General features: G+C 41.3%; 1 long non-coding RNA gene across 1 annotated transcript; it reads left to right on the forward strand.

Moving 5' to 3' along the window:
* The first annotated feature begins 3937 nt into the window (after nucleotides 1–3937).
* Nucleotides 3938–4686, forward strand: LOC144246262 (uncharacterized). Its single transcript, XR_013339936.1, has 2 exons — nucleotides 3938–4029; nucleotides 4553–4686. It is a non-coding gene; the product is annotated as an uncharacterized LOC144246262 (long non-coding RNA).
* The last annotated feature ends 12875 nt before the right edge of the window (nucleotides 4687–17561 follow it).

The following is a 17561-nucleotide window of genomic DNA, read 5'->3' on the forward strand; positions in this document are numbered from 1 at the left end:
GGCAGCTATCTCAACATTGAACAGTTTCCTTCAGAGAGTTTTTTGCAGTTTGTGGATCGCTTGAGAACCCAAGTTGAAAGACAGGTGCAAGACCCCAGGGTACAAAGAGAGCTGATTAAAGGAATGACTCAGAGGAATGCGAATGAGCCATAGAATTATCCTCAGCCTTCCTCTTGACCCATCACCTAGTCTCAGTCAGATGATTGATGCCTGCACCAGGAGAGCAGAGCTGTTCTGATACCCCGGACACGAATACAGCATCTGCAGAACTACAGCCTGCTGTCACTGCTGCACCAGGTCCAAGGAGGCAACCAATGCCATCAGAACAGCTGCAGCACATCATCTGCCTCCGTTGCAAGAAACCAGGACACTTTGCCAGAAACTGTCCTCAAAACCAGAACCAGAGAAAGTTCAACAAACAAAAAAACTGAATGTAGACCGCGTGCCCACTGCTAAAACAACTGTGTGCAAAGATATAAATACAGCGGGACCCACACGGGAAAATGCCTCTCTCTTAACAGGTAAGGGGGAGGGCATGACTCATACTGGGGTGGGGGGGGGGGGGGGGGGGGGGGCAGAAAAATAAAAATGTAAAATGTACAACTAACAAGGTTTGGCAGCCGCTAGCAGACCTTACCTAGTGACTGCCAAAGGGTTGCATTTCAGATCCACAGATTGGGAAGTCATTATAATGGACCTGTCAAACAGCTCACAGGACCTGCAGGCGTACCAAATGGAACTGGACAGTGAGTATTTTGTCATTGGAGATACAGCACACACACCTTCAGAGATTGAAGTAGCTCCCATGACTACTAAGGGAAAAATATCAAGCCTTATGCTGTTGGCATGTTGCTCACACCCTCCATTTTACCTAGAAAAAGGGCAAATTCTGGCCCAAGCCATTCCCATCCCATTAGAAATAACAGTAGAAGGAAAGTCACCAGAAGTCTACTGGACAGAGATGGTAGGAGAGGATAGCCCCTCGATGGCATGCAACCTAGCACATGGTTCAGAGCACCTTCAGGTGGAAGGGGCTCTGGACACAAGTGCAGACATCACGGTAATACCTAAAACCATGTGGCCAGCACACTGGAATTGAAACCTGTGACAGGCAAACTTCAGGGCATAGGAGGAACCACATTGGTGAAGATTTCAAAAAATGTTGTGCAAATTGAGGGACCTGATGGGAAATTGGCAAGTGTTCGCCCATTTGTGGCAGACTGTAAGGCTCCTCTGTGGGGAAGAGACACCATGTCCCATTGGGGAGTCCAGTTAATCATTCCTAAGACACCCTAGGATTTTTGGAAGTAGCCACTGTGGTGCGCCCTGCCCACAAGTTAAAGTGGTTGGATAACACCCCAAAGTGGGTAGCACAGTGGCCTTTGAGTAGTGAGAAACTTGAGGGGCTTGAGAAACTTGTGAAGGAGCAGTTAGCTCAAGGACACCTGCAAGAGACAGACAGCCCTTGGAATTTCCCAGTCTTTGTAATAAAGAAGCCTGGGAAAGACAAGTGGAGATTGTTCCACAATCTCAGAGAAATAAACAAAATTGTAGTGGACATGGGTCCACCCCAACAAGGGATGCCTAGTCCAGCTATTCTTCCTTCGAGATTGGCAATTGGCTGTCCTAGATATAAAGGACTGTTTCTTCCAAATTCCATTGCACCCTGAAGATGCCCCAAGGTTTGCATTCTCAGTTCCTACCATCAATCGGGAAGCCCCAGTGAAACGCTATCACTGGAAAGTTTTGCCCCAAGGTCTAAAAAGGTCTAAAATCCAGCGCTTTCATATGCCAACAGTATGTAGCAGCACTACTGTCCCCGGTACGCGCAGAGAGAAAGGATGCCATCATCCTTCACTACATGGATGATGTGCTTGTGTGTGCTCCCAATGACTCTATACTCCAATATACGCTTGACCTACTGGTTAAAGTTTTAACCTCTGTTGGATTTCAGTTGCAGAAAAACAAAGTTCAAAGGATGCCACCTTGGAGATACCTGGGTCTGGAGATATCTGCAAGGACCATTGTCCCTCAGAAATTGGAGATCAATTGCAACCCCAGAACACTAGCAAACCTCCACTCGTTATGTGGGTCTTTAAATTGGGTAAGACCCTGGCTAGGCCTCACAAATAAGGACCTAGACCCTCTCTTCAATTTATTGAAGGGGGAGAGGGAGCTGGCCTCCCCCAGGGAACTGACCCTGGAGGCAAAGACAGCAATCGAAAAGGCACAGAAGGCCTTGTCAGAGAGGCAGGCACATCAGTGTGAGCCAAACGTGCCTTTTCAGTTCATTATTCTAGGAAAGCTGCCACACCTGTATGGGTTGATTTTCCAATGGATCGAGGGGTAGAAGGATCCACTCTTAATCATAGAATGGGTTTTCCTATCGCTCCAAAGATCTAAGACCATCACTAAGCCACAAGAGCTGATAGCAAAGCTGATTCGGAAGGCCAGGGTGAGACTGTGTGAATTAGCAGGGGGTGACTTTGCATGTGTCCACCTTCCAGTCAGCTTTCTGAGGAGGGAAGGAACTCTCCTGAGAGATTGACCAAAGGGATGTTTGAGCATTTGCTCCAGAGCAGCACCAGTCTCCAATTATCTCTGGACAGCTACAGGGGACAAATATCAGTCCATGCCCCATCTCACAAGTTGTTCAATGAGGAATTCCACCTTATTCCTCAAGAGCAAAGGAGCCGGAGAGCACTCAAGGCTCTCACAGTGTTAATGGATGGCTCTGGGGCTTCCCACAAGTCAGTGATGACTTGGAGAAATCCATAGACTCAGCATTGGGAAGCTGATGTCAAGCTTGTGGAGGGATCTCCCTAGGTGGCTGAACTGGCTGCAGTGGTGAGAGCTTTTGAGAGGTTTTCTGAGCCAATCAACTTGGTGACAGACTCTGCCTGTGTAGCAGGAGTAGCGTCCAGGGCGGAGCAGGCTGTGCTCAAAGAAATAGAGAATGAACATCTCTTCCAATTGGTCTCAAGGCTGATTTATTTGATCTCTCACCGAGAGCATCCATTCTTTGTGATGCATGTGAGGTCACACACTGATTTGTCAGGTGAGATTGCAGAGGGGAATCACAAAGCAGAGTCCCTTGCTGCACCAGTCGAAAAAGCACGTCTCCCTGATGTCTTCCAACAGGCAAAGCTGAGTCACCAGCACTACCATCAGAATGTGCCAGGTCTGATCCGACAGTTCCAGCTAACACAGAGTCAGGCTTGAGCCATTGTAATCAACTGTCCCAATTGCCAGCTCCAGGCTGTGCCATCATTGGGCATGGGAGTAAACCCCCAGGGCCTTGGCAGCTGTGAGGTGTGGCAGACAGGCATCACACACATTCAGAGTTTTGGCTGCCTTGAATGCGTCCATGTAAGCGTGGACACATTCTCAGGTGCAGTGTACACCTCTGCTCATATAGGACAAAAGGCTGCACATGCCAAACAACACCTACTGCAAGCATTTTCAGTATTGGGGGTTCCAAAAACATTAAAACAGATAATGGCCCAGCATATGCATCCAAGGTGTTTCTGGAATTTCTCTGGCACTGGGGAGTGGAACATAAAACTGGAATCACCCACTACCCACAGGTCAAGCTGTAGTCAAGCGTGCACACCAGATGCTCAAACAGGTATTGAAAAAACAGAATAGTTCAGCTCCGTGGATGTCTCCACGGGAGAAGCTCTGTAAAACCATGTTCACTATCAATTTTCTGAACTGTTCATTTGAAAACATGAGTCCACCTGTTGTACATCACTTTAACAGTGGCAATCAGTTCAAATTGTCTCAGCATGCACCGGTCTTGATTAGGGATCCAGAAACTGGGGAAACCAAGGGTCCTTATGAACTCCTGAACTGGGGTCGTGGCTATGCGTGTGTAGCTACTCCCTCAGGCCCTTGGTGGATTCCCCAGAGGTAGGTGAAACCTTTTGTCCCCAAGAATCCAGGTCAGACAGAAGGGGACGAGAAGCAAGCAGCTGATGCTTCAAAGAGAAGACGCCGCCGAATGGAAGAAGAGGAATGTTCCTAAGCGTGAGTTCCTTCGGCAGACACAGAAACTTTAATATGTTCTTAAAATGTTTGTTTTCCCCTTTTAGAGAAAACCTACCTCCCACTCAACCCTGTGATGAACCCCATTCAAGTTGTCATCCTACTAATGCTGAAAAAGAACTGTTTAAGGGCTGGGGATTCACGGGGTGGTGGACATCTATTGTCAGATCAATTTTGTTACTCCTTGTTATTGTATTCCTTGTAACCTTGGTGTTCGGGATCCTGCATCACCTGCTTTTCAAGGCTATCAGGGGTCTCATACCCTCTACCTCAGAAGTCAACCATATAGAGCTGGCTAACCTGAGGAGGTCTGACTACACCACCAACTGTAGGTGGTGGGAAACCCATACTCAGGGTTGAATTGAGCCCAGTGAATTCCTGTAACCTTGTTAATCAAATAAGGGGGAGGTGTTGCATTGTGCCTCGGACATGCCTTTTCCCCATTTCCCGGGACCCCTGTGACTCTGATCAGATAACCTTGGACCCCTCTTTCCTGCCCTGACAGGGTTGGAAGAGAGCCAAGAAGCCCTCCTGTCCAAAGCCTGGATAAACACCTGACATTTCCTGTTCATCCTCTTTTTGCCCCACTCTCCCCATGGACATCACAGAATAAAGAGAGCTGAACCATCACATATTGGGGTAAGAGCCTCTTTTGGAAATCTTTACCTATCTCCTGATATTCCTCCCCTCAAAGCCTTGGATCTCTGGGCTAGCCTGATAATTTAGGGGTTGAGATGGGGGGAACTTCATAGGTGTTTTTGGACATTTGGGCCATGGCAAGAAATTTAACTGGGATTAAATATTCCACCAGAACTGTGTGGTGTGGATTGTGGGTCCATAGCACTGCTTCACCCCAAAAATGGGGCCATTGATCTGCTACACTGCTTGTGAACACAACCATTCTTAACTTCCCTTTACAGTAAAAAAATACCAGCAGATGGGACTACAAAAAATCCCAAACATTCCCTGTTGTCTATCTTGGGTACAGAATTGTTTGGCATTTCTGGTGCACTGTTGTAGATACCAAGAAAGACAGAATATAAAATAAATTGTGGACTTCAAACAAGTAAAAATAACATTAAAGTAAACTTTGTAATGTGTTCTTTATTTCTGACAAAACTTATGCTTATTTGCTGCTTTTGCTAACTAGCTTCTCAAATGCTGCCTAGTGAACATCTCCTGTTCTCTGGGATTATGAAATATAGGGATTAATGAAATGTATATTTCTTACTTGAAAGATTTCTGAGGATCCAGCTTTTTCAATGGAAGATTCTATTAGTTGAAGGACTAGACAGACTCTTCCAATCTGATTCAGGCACTTGGAAAGATGAATTGGATATGATTTAATGCAGTGAGACACGTGCTTTGTGTATTTGACCTACCTTGGGGTTGAGGATTTTCTACACTGGCAGAATGAGACCTGTCTTTCCATAAATTAGCATGTTATTTCCCACATTTCCTGCCAATGGCATTCCAGTTCTCTAGGGCCAGCAGGGACTTGTGAAAGGTAGCAGGGACTCTGCTGAAAGTATACTCAGACCCCTAGAATTTATAAATTACTTGAGGCTTCCAAAATAGCATTAAATTCCCATTTGTTTTAGGCAAACATAATGGATATACTGGAAACTAATGCTATAGTATGTACATGCTTAGTAATATGCATTCCAGAACCCCACAGAAAATATTAGAAGGTGTTTTTTCCTAAGAAGGAAAAAATGAGATGTGATATCTGACTTTGTATTTCAGTATCAAGATTATTTCTTGCTGAGGTTTTCCCCTTCTGCTTAAAAGTGATGTTTTAGTAAGTCATGACAATAGAAGTCCTGTTTCAACTATTATATGCTTAAAGAACAGCATTGTCTTACTTGAGCAGGTATTGTTATGTATTGAATGGCACTGTAGCTCAACTGAACAATCAAGAATAAGGCTAATTACAACATTAATGGCATCTTGTGTGGAGAGATGAGTGTCAGAAAAACAGGAGAGTTTTTTGTGGGTGATTTTCCACTTAAAGGAGCAATCCATATGCCCCTTTTTTTACAGTTTCAAGTAAGAGTGTGATAGATATGCATGTTAAACTCTTAGTTTGGAAATGGATACTTCAGAGATAAGGTTTTCCTTGTAACTTCAGTCTGCTGACCCATCCCATCGGGTTTCAGTTATATTGGTTTACCACCCTTCAAGATGCAGATTAGAAGGTGGTGGTCTAGGTTTTCCTCAGGTTATTAGCCCAGCAGGACCTGGGATGTGATGGGCTGTCTCTTCTCCACAGGGAAAAGTGCTTTTGGATTATATTTCCTTAAGTTGATTTAAACAGAAATGAATGAAAAACCTGTTGGAGGGGTTTTAGTTTGTTGAAACACAGAAAAAAAATGCTTTTTACCGCTGGTCCACAGAAGATACTGGCTCTGTTTCTACTGCAGTTACTGTTATAAGTAGTCTTTGAAGCAGGAATCTTTCAGCTACCATCAGCACAGGAAATTGCAGTGTCAGATTTTGGTTTCTGGAAAAATCCCTGTATTTCTCTGTAAAACTAACCACATGTTTCAAATCAATCCAGCTTAAATCTGATGGACACCAATCCAAAAATATTTTTAATAATGCTCATAAGGGTTCTGTATCCAGAATCATGGATCCTTAGTAAAGAACCTCCGCATCCCAGCAAAAAAACCCAAACTTCCTTCTACTCTGTATGGTCTCTGCTGTATGTCCACTGCAAGGATTTGGGTGTGCAAATCCTGGGATAAGGGCAAAATCCCAGTCACTTCTGCTTTTATAATTACCTGTGAGTATCTGACTGACATTGCAACCCCAGTCCCTACCATTAGATTAAAAAATGGAGCGAAATCATCCCTCAATAAAATCAGTAAGGTGAAAATGCCTCCCTGCAATGAGGACATGGTGTTTATTATGAACAAGGCTTCATTACTGTGGCTTCTCATTAACACTGGAGGAGCTCTCTGCAGTTAGTCTGTTTAAAAAACAGGGTTAGAGCAATATTAATGTCTGTTACCATCCACTGGAACAAAATCCTCCTACCACAAGAATCTTTAATATAACAGCGTGGCAAGGGAAGGATGGAAGCCTGAGCAGGACCAATTTATCCTCAAAAAATATGTACTTCATCTTGACTCTCAATTACCATTACTCTAACACTGCCAATTCTAGTACTAAATTACCTAGTTCCACATCTATGTGTCTTTTAAGTATCCCATAATATATATGAAAAAATCTTATCCAATAAACTCTAATTCCAATAATATTCAAAGTAATATTCCCATGAAGATCTAGTGAATTGAATAAAACCTAGTTGTCCTTTAAGAAAAAAAAGAAGCCAAGAATTATTCTCAAGTCTTATATTCATGAGAGCAAAAATAAAACCCATATGTCATAGTCCTAAAATTATATTTCTGGGTTTTTTTTTGATGTACACTTTTTTCCTGTATATCAAAGGAAATTATTTCATTTGGAAATGAGATCTCAACACTTTGTATTCTTCTGAATGTGACACCTTTACAGCAGTCTACTCCTGTCAATCTTCTGTAGACTTCAGCAGTTTGGGGTTTGGTCGATATCAAGCAGTTTGTAAAAATAGAGAGCCATTGAAATCATAATAATTACAATTCTGTTTCATTATACTATTGCTGTCTGAAGGTCTCAGTTTCCATCTAGACTTGAAAGAAGTTGGATAAAATAAATATTCACTAACACAGGAATGAATGCAATTGCCTACAGGGGGAATCAAGCAAGTGGATCTGATGCCAAGTTCTCAGGCAGTAATGTGACATAATTTCTCTTTCTCACAGTCCTGTGAGGGAAATAAGATTGCATATAACTTGGTGTTTTTTATGAGAGGCAATAGCATAACTGGGATATCAGTTCACAGAGACTGAATCAGAACCATGTCCACGTGCTCAAGAAAAGACACTGAGTTACAAGCACTATAATAATAATAGCTACTCAGAGTCCTTCCCATGTACAGTGTCCTAGTTAATTAGTCAACACCTAGTAAATAATTTAATTAAATGCAGTTGTCAACAGCATTATTTATAGCCTTAAAAAAAATAAATAGTCCCTCAGTGACACTTTCAGAATGTCTGCCTTTTTACCTTTTAAGAGTCAAGACAAATTAGATATTTAATTGTGTCAGGAATATGTATTAACTTCCACAGTTATTAAAAAGTTATATTTGCTGGTTATGTTGCATTATGTTTCGTTATGTTATGTTATGGTATGTTATGTTGATATTTTCCTTTTTCCTGCCTAAATGTAATAAATTTTTCAGGTCCCACACCAAACCATGGACATATTAATGAATGCCTGTATTTATATATTGAAATTGTTATTACGACCAAAGGTGATGATCCTGCAATTTTGAGGTATTTCAATGCTTATTAAAGCCATTGTCCCTGTCTCATCAACAACTGTGGCAGAGGCAGGAAGAGCACAGAAGTGCTGCTCCACAGGTCACTCTGTGCTGTCAAGGAGATTATTTTAACTGCAGGAACTGAATAAACTGTCCTTAGAATAGTCTTAAAGATACTTCACAAGATATGCAAGTTATTCTCTAGTGCAAAACAATACATCTCTACGTTCTAAAACATGGAGTGAGTGCAGCTCTTAATAACCGTGCGATGCTTTTGCTTCATGTGTTCCATTTGAAATGGACATGGTGATGTGAGTTATTAAATGTTCAAGTATTAAATATATAAAAAATAAAACTCAATAACAAAGCAAACTCCTGAGTTTTTGTTTTAGAAGCATGTAATACCTCACATCCAGCTTCTTAAAAAAGTGGAATTCAAGCTTGTCTCTACACAGTGATACTTGTTTGTTGTCAAAACATGATACAGAGGGGTTTGTGTTGTGTCAAGCCCAAGGAGACTGAAGAGACTCAGGCTCTGAATTCTGAGTCTTCTTATCCATGTCTGATGGGTAAATGGAATAAGAGGAACAAAGCAAATAATCACTTTAGACCTATCTTTATTCCTGAATGCATTCCCACCTGAGGTCAGAAGGAAATATCCATTCATGGACAAAGCAGAAAAGTTCAAAAGCTGCAGGATAACCTCACAAACCTTTTAAAAACTCTTAATTTATATATCTCTGTGGATTAATATAAGTGAATTATGTACAGTGGAAAGAAGACAGATGGTCTTGGTACTGATCATTCCTTATTATCCAGTTCACTTTCTTGATTATTAGCCATTTGAACAAACTCTATTTACCATCCTAATTCTCAAATAAAAACTCCTGTCCCGTATGAGCTGTCTAGAGGAGAAACATATCACTGGTGCTTGTTCTTTGAGTATTGTCTTAATTCATTCCAGGCAGAGCTGTCTTCAGTTCTGCATTTGACCCTGTTAACACAAATTTATGGGGCTTTTGAAATGCAAGGACAATGTCTTCAGACTACCTTCAAAGCACAAAAATTCTCAGTTGTCAGGCCTGTGCTTTTCTCTGCTTTTATATACAGGAGAATTATGATCATCACCTTGGAATTATTTCTTGATAGAAGCTGACGGAGGTGCTGCTTTGATCTTCTTAGCCAAGATTATTATGAACAGCATGACTTGAGAAATCCTTGCTAAATAAATCACTTAATTATACAGAATTCTGCAAAATGACTGTGCATCTTCCTTAGTACCAAAGCATCTAGCAGCTGGGAAAATTCTACCGAAATTAAAATTAAACTAATATTAAACCAAAATAAGGACACACACTACTGTGTTTTAAGAAGTAACAAAAAATCCCTCTCTACAGTAGCTACATGAGAGTTTTCATGTACGCAAGTATATGGCTGCCATTCTGTAAGAGCTGTATTGTATCCTACAATTTATGTTCTTGGAGTAAGAAAGATCTCACTATCTTGCTGTTATTAATATCAGGACTAAGAACAGACCATCCTTTGCTAATTTTAGCAGCCTGAAAAAGGCAAGGAGGAATAAAAATATTTCAGTACATCCATCCTCATTTTTGAATACGCTCACTACATTTGTGTCATAATTTTACACTCCTAGTCTTGAGATATTTCACAGTTGACTTTTCAGTAGTATGAAAACCTACTGGGCTTCTTGATCTTATTGCTGTGAGTCCTGAACCCTCCAGTGAAGAAATGTATATAACCAGTTTGCAAAGGACAACCATTCCAAGAATTTGTTACAAAGCATAGCTGTGATCTGTGGAGGCCTAATTCTAAATCCAACAAATTAACTTCTAGTATGTGGAGTTTCCTATTCTATCAGTGGCTTTTCTTTCCAGTGATTTTCCATTTATGCCAGAGATTATCTCAAAGCATTGTGTTAAGTTTCAGTGCCTCAAATCAATAGATTTATCAGCCTTCACTTAATTTTAGAGGATTGTTTTGAAAATAAGACAGATCTAATATTATTTTAACCTCTTTTTGTTTGTATGTGTGGGGAAACAGCTTGATAGCACTTTTTTTAAACTTGATGTTCAAGTTTAAAAAAGCACAAACTGTCTCAGATAACATTTGAAACATTTCACTTGAATACCGGCCATGTACAATCTTGCTAAATAAACAGATGCATGCAGGGCTTGGTCTTGGTGCAACATGTGAACTGTCCCAGTAGATGAGTTATAGTACAGACAGACTTGATGTGTAGCCACTGATGTGCAGCTGGTAGTTGGTGTAGTCAACTACTGACAGTCCAAGAGCTGAGCTGAGGCCTGGCGAAGCTCTGCTAGAAGTGTCTGCCTCGTGATCCCCGAGAAGGAATTCTCAGGGACACGTTGTGACGTGTTTGACACGCGCACACACCGTCTGCTTCACTGCCACGCACTCTGGGACTTCTCTGAGCCAGAAATGCTCAGCGTGCTGCCTTAGACTGATGAGAGCAGGGGAGAGAGCTGAGAGGCACAATGCCTTTGGGAGTGATGCTACCAAGGTGGGGAGCCAGGAGAGAAGTGTGGAAAGCATGGTGATTCCCCCTGCCATTTTAGATACTTGCCTATCCTTTGTAATTCACATCTTCCGAGGTTTTTTGCTCAGGGATTGTTAGATAAGCAGCATAAAAATGGTTTCCATGGACACTTTTTGTTATCTGCTTGCAGCAGAGAAGTAACAGCTCAGTCTTTCAGATGCAGGTTTTGCAGCTTGATCTTTCCCAGCCTCTAGCTGAGGCTGTGTTATCAGAGCAGGCTGTTAGAGAAGTTGTATTTCAAATCTCTCTGCAATACAGAGTGGCTCCCAGAGGAAAGGGAACCTTCCCCTCATAAACCAGATATGTGTCAGTTTTATTTTCTGTTCATGGTGGTAGACATGCTTTTTTCACACAGCCACTGAAAATGAATATGTTACGTAGTAAAATGCAATCCTCACTCACAGTTTTGTTAGTGGGCAGTATCCAAATTGTGATGAGCAAAACCAGGTAGCTGAAATTGGTGCAGCTAAAAAGTAATCTGGAAAAAGAACACAATTCTGTTATAACCATATGGTCAGATGCACAGAAGTATCAAGACTCTTAGCTGGGGGTGGGCTGATTGCATGCTGGGTTATGCTTTTCTGCATAACTCTCTTCATTGCAAATTGCAACAACTGAAAATACTGTGATGCTGAATTTAAAGTACAGCTCTAGCATTCCTGGTTAACGTCTGGTATTCCTTACTGATGTTACACTACCCAGCTTGAAGAATCCTGCTATTTTTGATTCAGTCTCAAAGAGGACAGAGTGATTAGGATTCTTGTGATTTAATGACGCTTCTTGTTTGGTTGGGGTTTTGGTTTTTTGTTTTGGTTTTGGGTTTTTGTGTGTGTGTGTGTGTGTGTGTGTTTGTGTGGTGGTTTGTTGTTGTTGCTGTTGTTTTTTAATTGAGACATTTATTGTCCCCACTGTTCATATTTGAAGTCTGTTTTAGGACCTCTGTGCACAATTAGAAATTTCCAGCTAGAACTCCAGCAGCAGTTTATGCCTGATTTGTTTTTTGCACACTAATGTGTTTTTATAGCCCAAATGTACATTTTGCATTCAGGACAGATCTGTGCATTGTGATGAATGGTTCTGTCCACACACAGCTCTTCTGGTACTGGGTGGAACTACAGGCTTCTATTACAGGAGGATGAGAGTCTCCATTGACTTTAGTATGCTATTCCCCTTTATCCATACTTGCTTTGTTTCTCTGGTTTGTCTTTTAATGTACGAGGCCTAAATTGGACTCGCTCTTTCATGTGAGGTCTCAACAGTGTTTGTGCTACAGTCCTCCTACTTCTTTACCCTGTGTAACTCTGGATTTGCAGGTAGTCCCTGCTGTGACTAGCCTTCCCAATACATCCTGGGATTCCCTGTGGCTGTTTGACAAGTGTATTGCATTAGTGAAACAGGTAAGTTCATAAAACCAGAGCAATGCCCATTCACAGTGCAATTATAGAAACAGAGGAACAGAAACTACAACCTGATCTCTGTGTGTTCTACACAAGCAGTACCAGCTGATGGCCAGTCGTGCTTGTGCAGGAGAAGCACAGAGAATTCTCCCTCTGGGGCTCTGGAATGCCTCAGCAGCCCCTGCAGGGCTGGGAGCTCATTAAGGCAGCAGAAAGGCTTGGTGGCAGGACACTGCTTCCCTCAGATCTCCACGCCAATGCTCAGCAGCACTTGTTCTGAATACTCAATGTAGGAAAAGATTCCAATGCTTACACAACGCCAAACCAGGAAATTTAAAATGTACTGAGGGTGGCTATATGAATATTTTAGCATTCTTTTGAATATATCCACAATGCAATATATGGTTCTCACTGCAAATTCCTGCAGAGGTGCATTTGCAGACCTGGTGGCTTTGCACCAGAGGCACCAAAAGTAATCTAATGCTGGATGATATCAGTGACCCACTCTTCTATGACCAGATGTATCCAAGAAGCACAGGCTTCCAAAAACAGTGAACATATTTTAATATTCCCTAAAAATATATAGTTCGCAATAAAAAAGTTTGGAATAAAAAATTGTCTCCTGACTTTTGACAATTTAATTTATACTATATGAGAATGACATTTAATCACTCTTATCTTAATTATCCTTAACTTGGTATGTGCAATAACTGCATGTGTTACCATCAGCTCTTAAATTATTCAGCCACAAAATTTACCTAAAGAGCCCAAAGCACTATTTTCTACATGCCTATCTCAGCTAAAAAAAAATTCCTTTCTTTAATTTATTCTAAATTCCTTTGGCATAAATTTTATTGCATGAATTCCCTGATAAGGGTCATAGAAGTAATCATTAGTTTTTGGAAAAGGTTTCCACTCGACTATACCTACAGAAACAGCTTATCTTTTTTTTTAAATGCCTGTACTGCTTTTACTCACCCTGTGTTCACATGGAGCACCTTTTCTTCATGTAAAACTGGGATTTCCTTTGGGCTTTTTTAGAAGAGGGTCATAGAGTCTGAGCCATGGCTATGGCTGCTTCTGTGCCTATTTCAGCTGCTTCTTCAACTTCAAGCCTAAGGTCCTCTATCATGCAGCTTTTCTACCATCCACGTTGCCCCATTAAGGTTGTGTTTCCCAAAACAGTACTCAAAACACCAAACCCTGTACTAAAATTACATTTCATTTTCTAACCTTTTTCTGATCTTGATTATGGTTTCAGCAACTGCATCAGAAGTGCTTTGTTCTTGCATTTGTGTTCTACTCTGTGATTGTTCCCATACAAAATTCAGATTTTGTAATGCTCTTTTGACCAGGTAAAACCTCTTATTTGTGATCTTTTCTATCCAAGATTTGCTTTATAAAAGAGTAAGCAAGGGAGATGTTGTAGGGAAAATATCTTTGGCCAGAGGTTTAGGTTTTGGCATCAACTTTTGTCATAGACAGGTTTTCCCTCTTAATGGAGGAAATGTAAATCCCTGACTGACACAAAGTGAGCTACCAATAAGCTGTGACTTGAAATTCATCAAGGGGATTTTAAAGGAGATTTGGTGGGGTTCTTTCTTTGTTTGTTTGTTTTGTTTTGTTTTGTTTTGTTTTTTAAGTAGATTCTGAAGGTTCAGATATTTGGGTTTGTTCTATTCCTTCATCACACTGTGGTGCTGCCTTGTAAGAAAGATCTGATTGAGGCTATGTCAGAGGTGGTTTGGGGACACTTCAAAAAGAACACAGAGATTGACCTTGAACCAATGACTTTATGCAACTTAGCAAAGCAAAGGAAGACAAAGATTTATTGAACTAGAAGTGATTGTCCCAGAGCTGCTATCTCACTAATTCCACTTTTCCACCACTAAGGGTCTATGAACAGCACTGCAGGTTTTTATATAAACATAAATCTGGACAATTAGTCCATCAGATGACAGCATGAGTCAATCTACCCTTCTAACATTCCTTCAGTCCTCCTGCTTTTGTGTACTTGTGGGTTTTTACCACAAGTTTTTTTGGAGCTTCCTGTTCCCAAAGACAGTGGGAAAGAAACACTTGTAAAGGTAAGCAGGGAGCTCAGTGTTCATTGAATGATTTGGAATTTTTTTGTTACAGAGTCATAAAAAGATCAGTGGACAGCTTTTAGCTTTTCTCTTAGTAATACATTTTGATAACATGATCAATAACTACATATTAATGGCTTCCCACTGTTGCTTTCCACTGTAAATAGTTGCTGGTGTGGGCCAGAAAGATTATTTCATGTAAAAAAAAAAAAAAAAAAAAAAAAAAGGGAGGAAAGATGATTATCAGGAATGCTGTTAGAATGTAAAACACTTCTAGAGAAACTAAAAACAAATCTCTCAAGTTCCCTACTTTTTTGCATTACAATGACTTGTAGCAGACATTTAAAAAAGCTGCTGACTGGCTGCTTTGCTCCCTGTAAGCATTCCTTTAATGCTGAAGATTAAATAAATGCATTGCTACAAAGCATGAGCAAGGGATTTTAAAAAGTTATTGTTAAGAAGAGGGAGCTGGATTAGAAAAAGTCATTCCTCTGAGAAGTAATACCTCCAAAATAATTTTTTCACTGAAAACCAAAAAAAAAACCAAAACAACAAAAGAAAACCAAACAATACAAAACCAGAAAGAGTCTTAATTAGCAGAGCTAGCTGGCATGCTGTTCTTTAAAAGTTAAATATGTACATCAGTTGGAGATAGGATATCAAATATCAGTAGAGAGAGCAGCAGGAAACTTTTTCCACTGAATGAAAGGGATAAAAAGAAGAAAAACAAGTCTCAGTTGCAGGAACAGCTGACTAAGCCCCTGACATAGTCAAAATACAGCCAATTGTAACAAATACCAGGGAAATCAGTATCCTCTAAACAAAAATTCTCCTCACTTAGAAACTTAAACTCTAGATAAAAATGGAGCTATCAGAATAACATGGAAGCCATAGATACACGGATCAGATAGAACCAAAGTGCTGCAGCTGCAGTTGGCTCGCACAAGATTTTCTCTGTGCTCTGGCTGTGCTCAGCCTTCAAGGAGTGCAGGCAGGGAGGTCCAGCTGACACAGAAAGGCAAAATTCCAGAGAGCCAGAAAGAAAGAGGCACGGCTTCACACTTCTGATGCTTTTGGGGGAAGGGGGAGGGCTGGGGGAAAGTTGGAATGAATATTCTTTGCTTTTCACATGTTAAAAGCTCAGTGGATTCAACAAACAACAAACCTTGCTAGTGTGTCACATCTTCAAATGCAAAGACTGCAGAGTTGGATCTACTACACAATCCAAAATATTTTCAGGGAAGCGGAGCAAGAACCAGTACCTAGGAAAGCCAGTAAAGATTCTGTGTTTGCTTACACTGCAGTGAGACTTCAGTTCTCTTTCAAGATCTGTTCAGAAAACTTAAACTCTTTATTAGACTAGCACTGAGAACTCCTAGTAAGACACAATGTTCTTGTGGCAATTCTTTCTCCTTGATTACCCTCCTGATTGCTTCATGCTGGTGTCCAAGCTGCAGGAGCCAGGGAAGCAATTCTCCTCCCCTGCAGTCCTCTGTGCTTCCTGTGTCTGTTGAACTCTGTAGCCCTGTGGAAGTAAAGACAGAGAATTGGGCAAAGTTTTGCCCTTTACCTTTGGTATAGTTGTAATAATTTTGTTATATTTTATTTATTTTTTATCATAATATTGTTTGACTTCTTGAGGAGGAATACATAGATTTATTATCCTTAAAACTGAAATGTAATGTTCCAAGAACTCCCTTAAGAAAACTATAAATGAAGCTAATTTAGTAATTTTCTATGCTTAGCAACAGTTGCAAACAGAGAGTCTGTAAAAGATATTTACAACCTATGATTAAATATCAGGCTGTTCTGAGCTGTTCTCCTCTTGTGCCCACGATACTTCTTTCGCCAGCCCCCTGAGATCCAATGCTTTGGGGTAAATAAAATATCTAAGGTGAATAATGAAATAATCCGGGAAACAATAATATTCTGTAGGGCTTTCAAAAGCAGCCTGAGATGATGACCTGCAGATTGTAGGCTCCACCTGTTCAGTAATTCCTAATTATAGGATATGAAACTATCCTTGGTATTTAATGACCTAGTGAAATTCTAAAGTTGCTCCTTCTTGGATCATTAGTGGAGGGCAGACACAAAATCTGCTCACGTTAACCTTAATTCTGTAGGAAATGGGCTATGACCAAGGTTGGAAGCAAGACCTAGAGAGAAGGTACACAAAGGGGCACCAAAAGAGCATCCAGCTTGGAGTCTGATGGACGCACAGGCCTCAGCACACAAGCTGGAATGCTTATGAAAAGGATGTTGTGGTGTTGGCCCAGAGTCCTCCTGGTCATCTGTCAATTTAATGCAAAGGAACTGGTCATAAGCACAAGAATGCAATGCAGCTTTTGCATAATTTCTGCTTTTTTTAGTCCTTGACTTCTTGAAACTACCAAGAAAGTTGCTGGGAATGGTGTTTTTGTGAGGAAGACTCATAAGCCAGTTTAGTAATTTCTTCTCTCATTAACACAGAATTACAAAAATTCCTGCTCTTTCCCTTCTGCCTCTCATCTCCCCTCTTTGACACCTTTCTTTGCCTTTCACAGAATCACAAAATGGTTGGGGTTGGAAGGCACCTCTGGAGATCCTCTGGTCCAGCCTCTCTCCTCACCTGGAGCAGGTTGTACAGGATCAAGTCCAGGTGAGTTTTGAGTATCTCCAGATAAGGATACCCCATGGTCTCTCTGGCAGCCTCTCCAGTGCCCTGTCACCTTCAAAGTAAAGTTTTCTCATTTCTTCAGATAGATTGTCCTATATTTGTTTGTGCCCCTTGCCCCTTTTCCTGTCACAGAGCACCAGCACGTTCTGCCCTTGAGAAGCACTGGTGAGGTTCCCTCTGAGCCATCCCTTCTCCAGGCTGAACAGGAGAAGGAAAGCTCTCCCAACCTTTCTTTGGCACTCCAGACCCCAAATGGTCTCCACAGCTCTCCACTGGGCTGTCTCAAGCATTTTCTAGCCTTTCTTGTCCTGGGGAGCTCAGAATTGGCCACAGCCCTCCAGAGGTGGCCTCACTAAGGCTGAGGAAAGGAGGAGGATAAAAGCCCATTTGAGCTGGTGGCACTACCCTTCTCAATGCACCCCAGGATGCC

The sequence above is a fragment of the Lonchura striata genome, chromosome 5, assembly GCF_046129695.1.
Source record: "Lonchura striata isolate bLonStr1 chromosome 5, bLonStr1.mat, whole genome shotgun sequence".
In the NCBI taxonomy this organism is placed as follows: domain Eukaryota; kingdom Metazoa; phylum Chordata; class Aves; order Passeriformes; family Estrildidae; genus Lonchura; species Lonchura striata.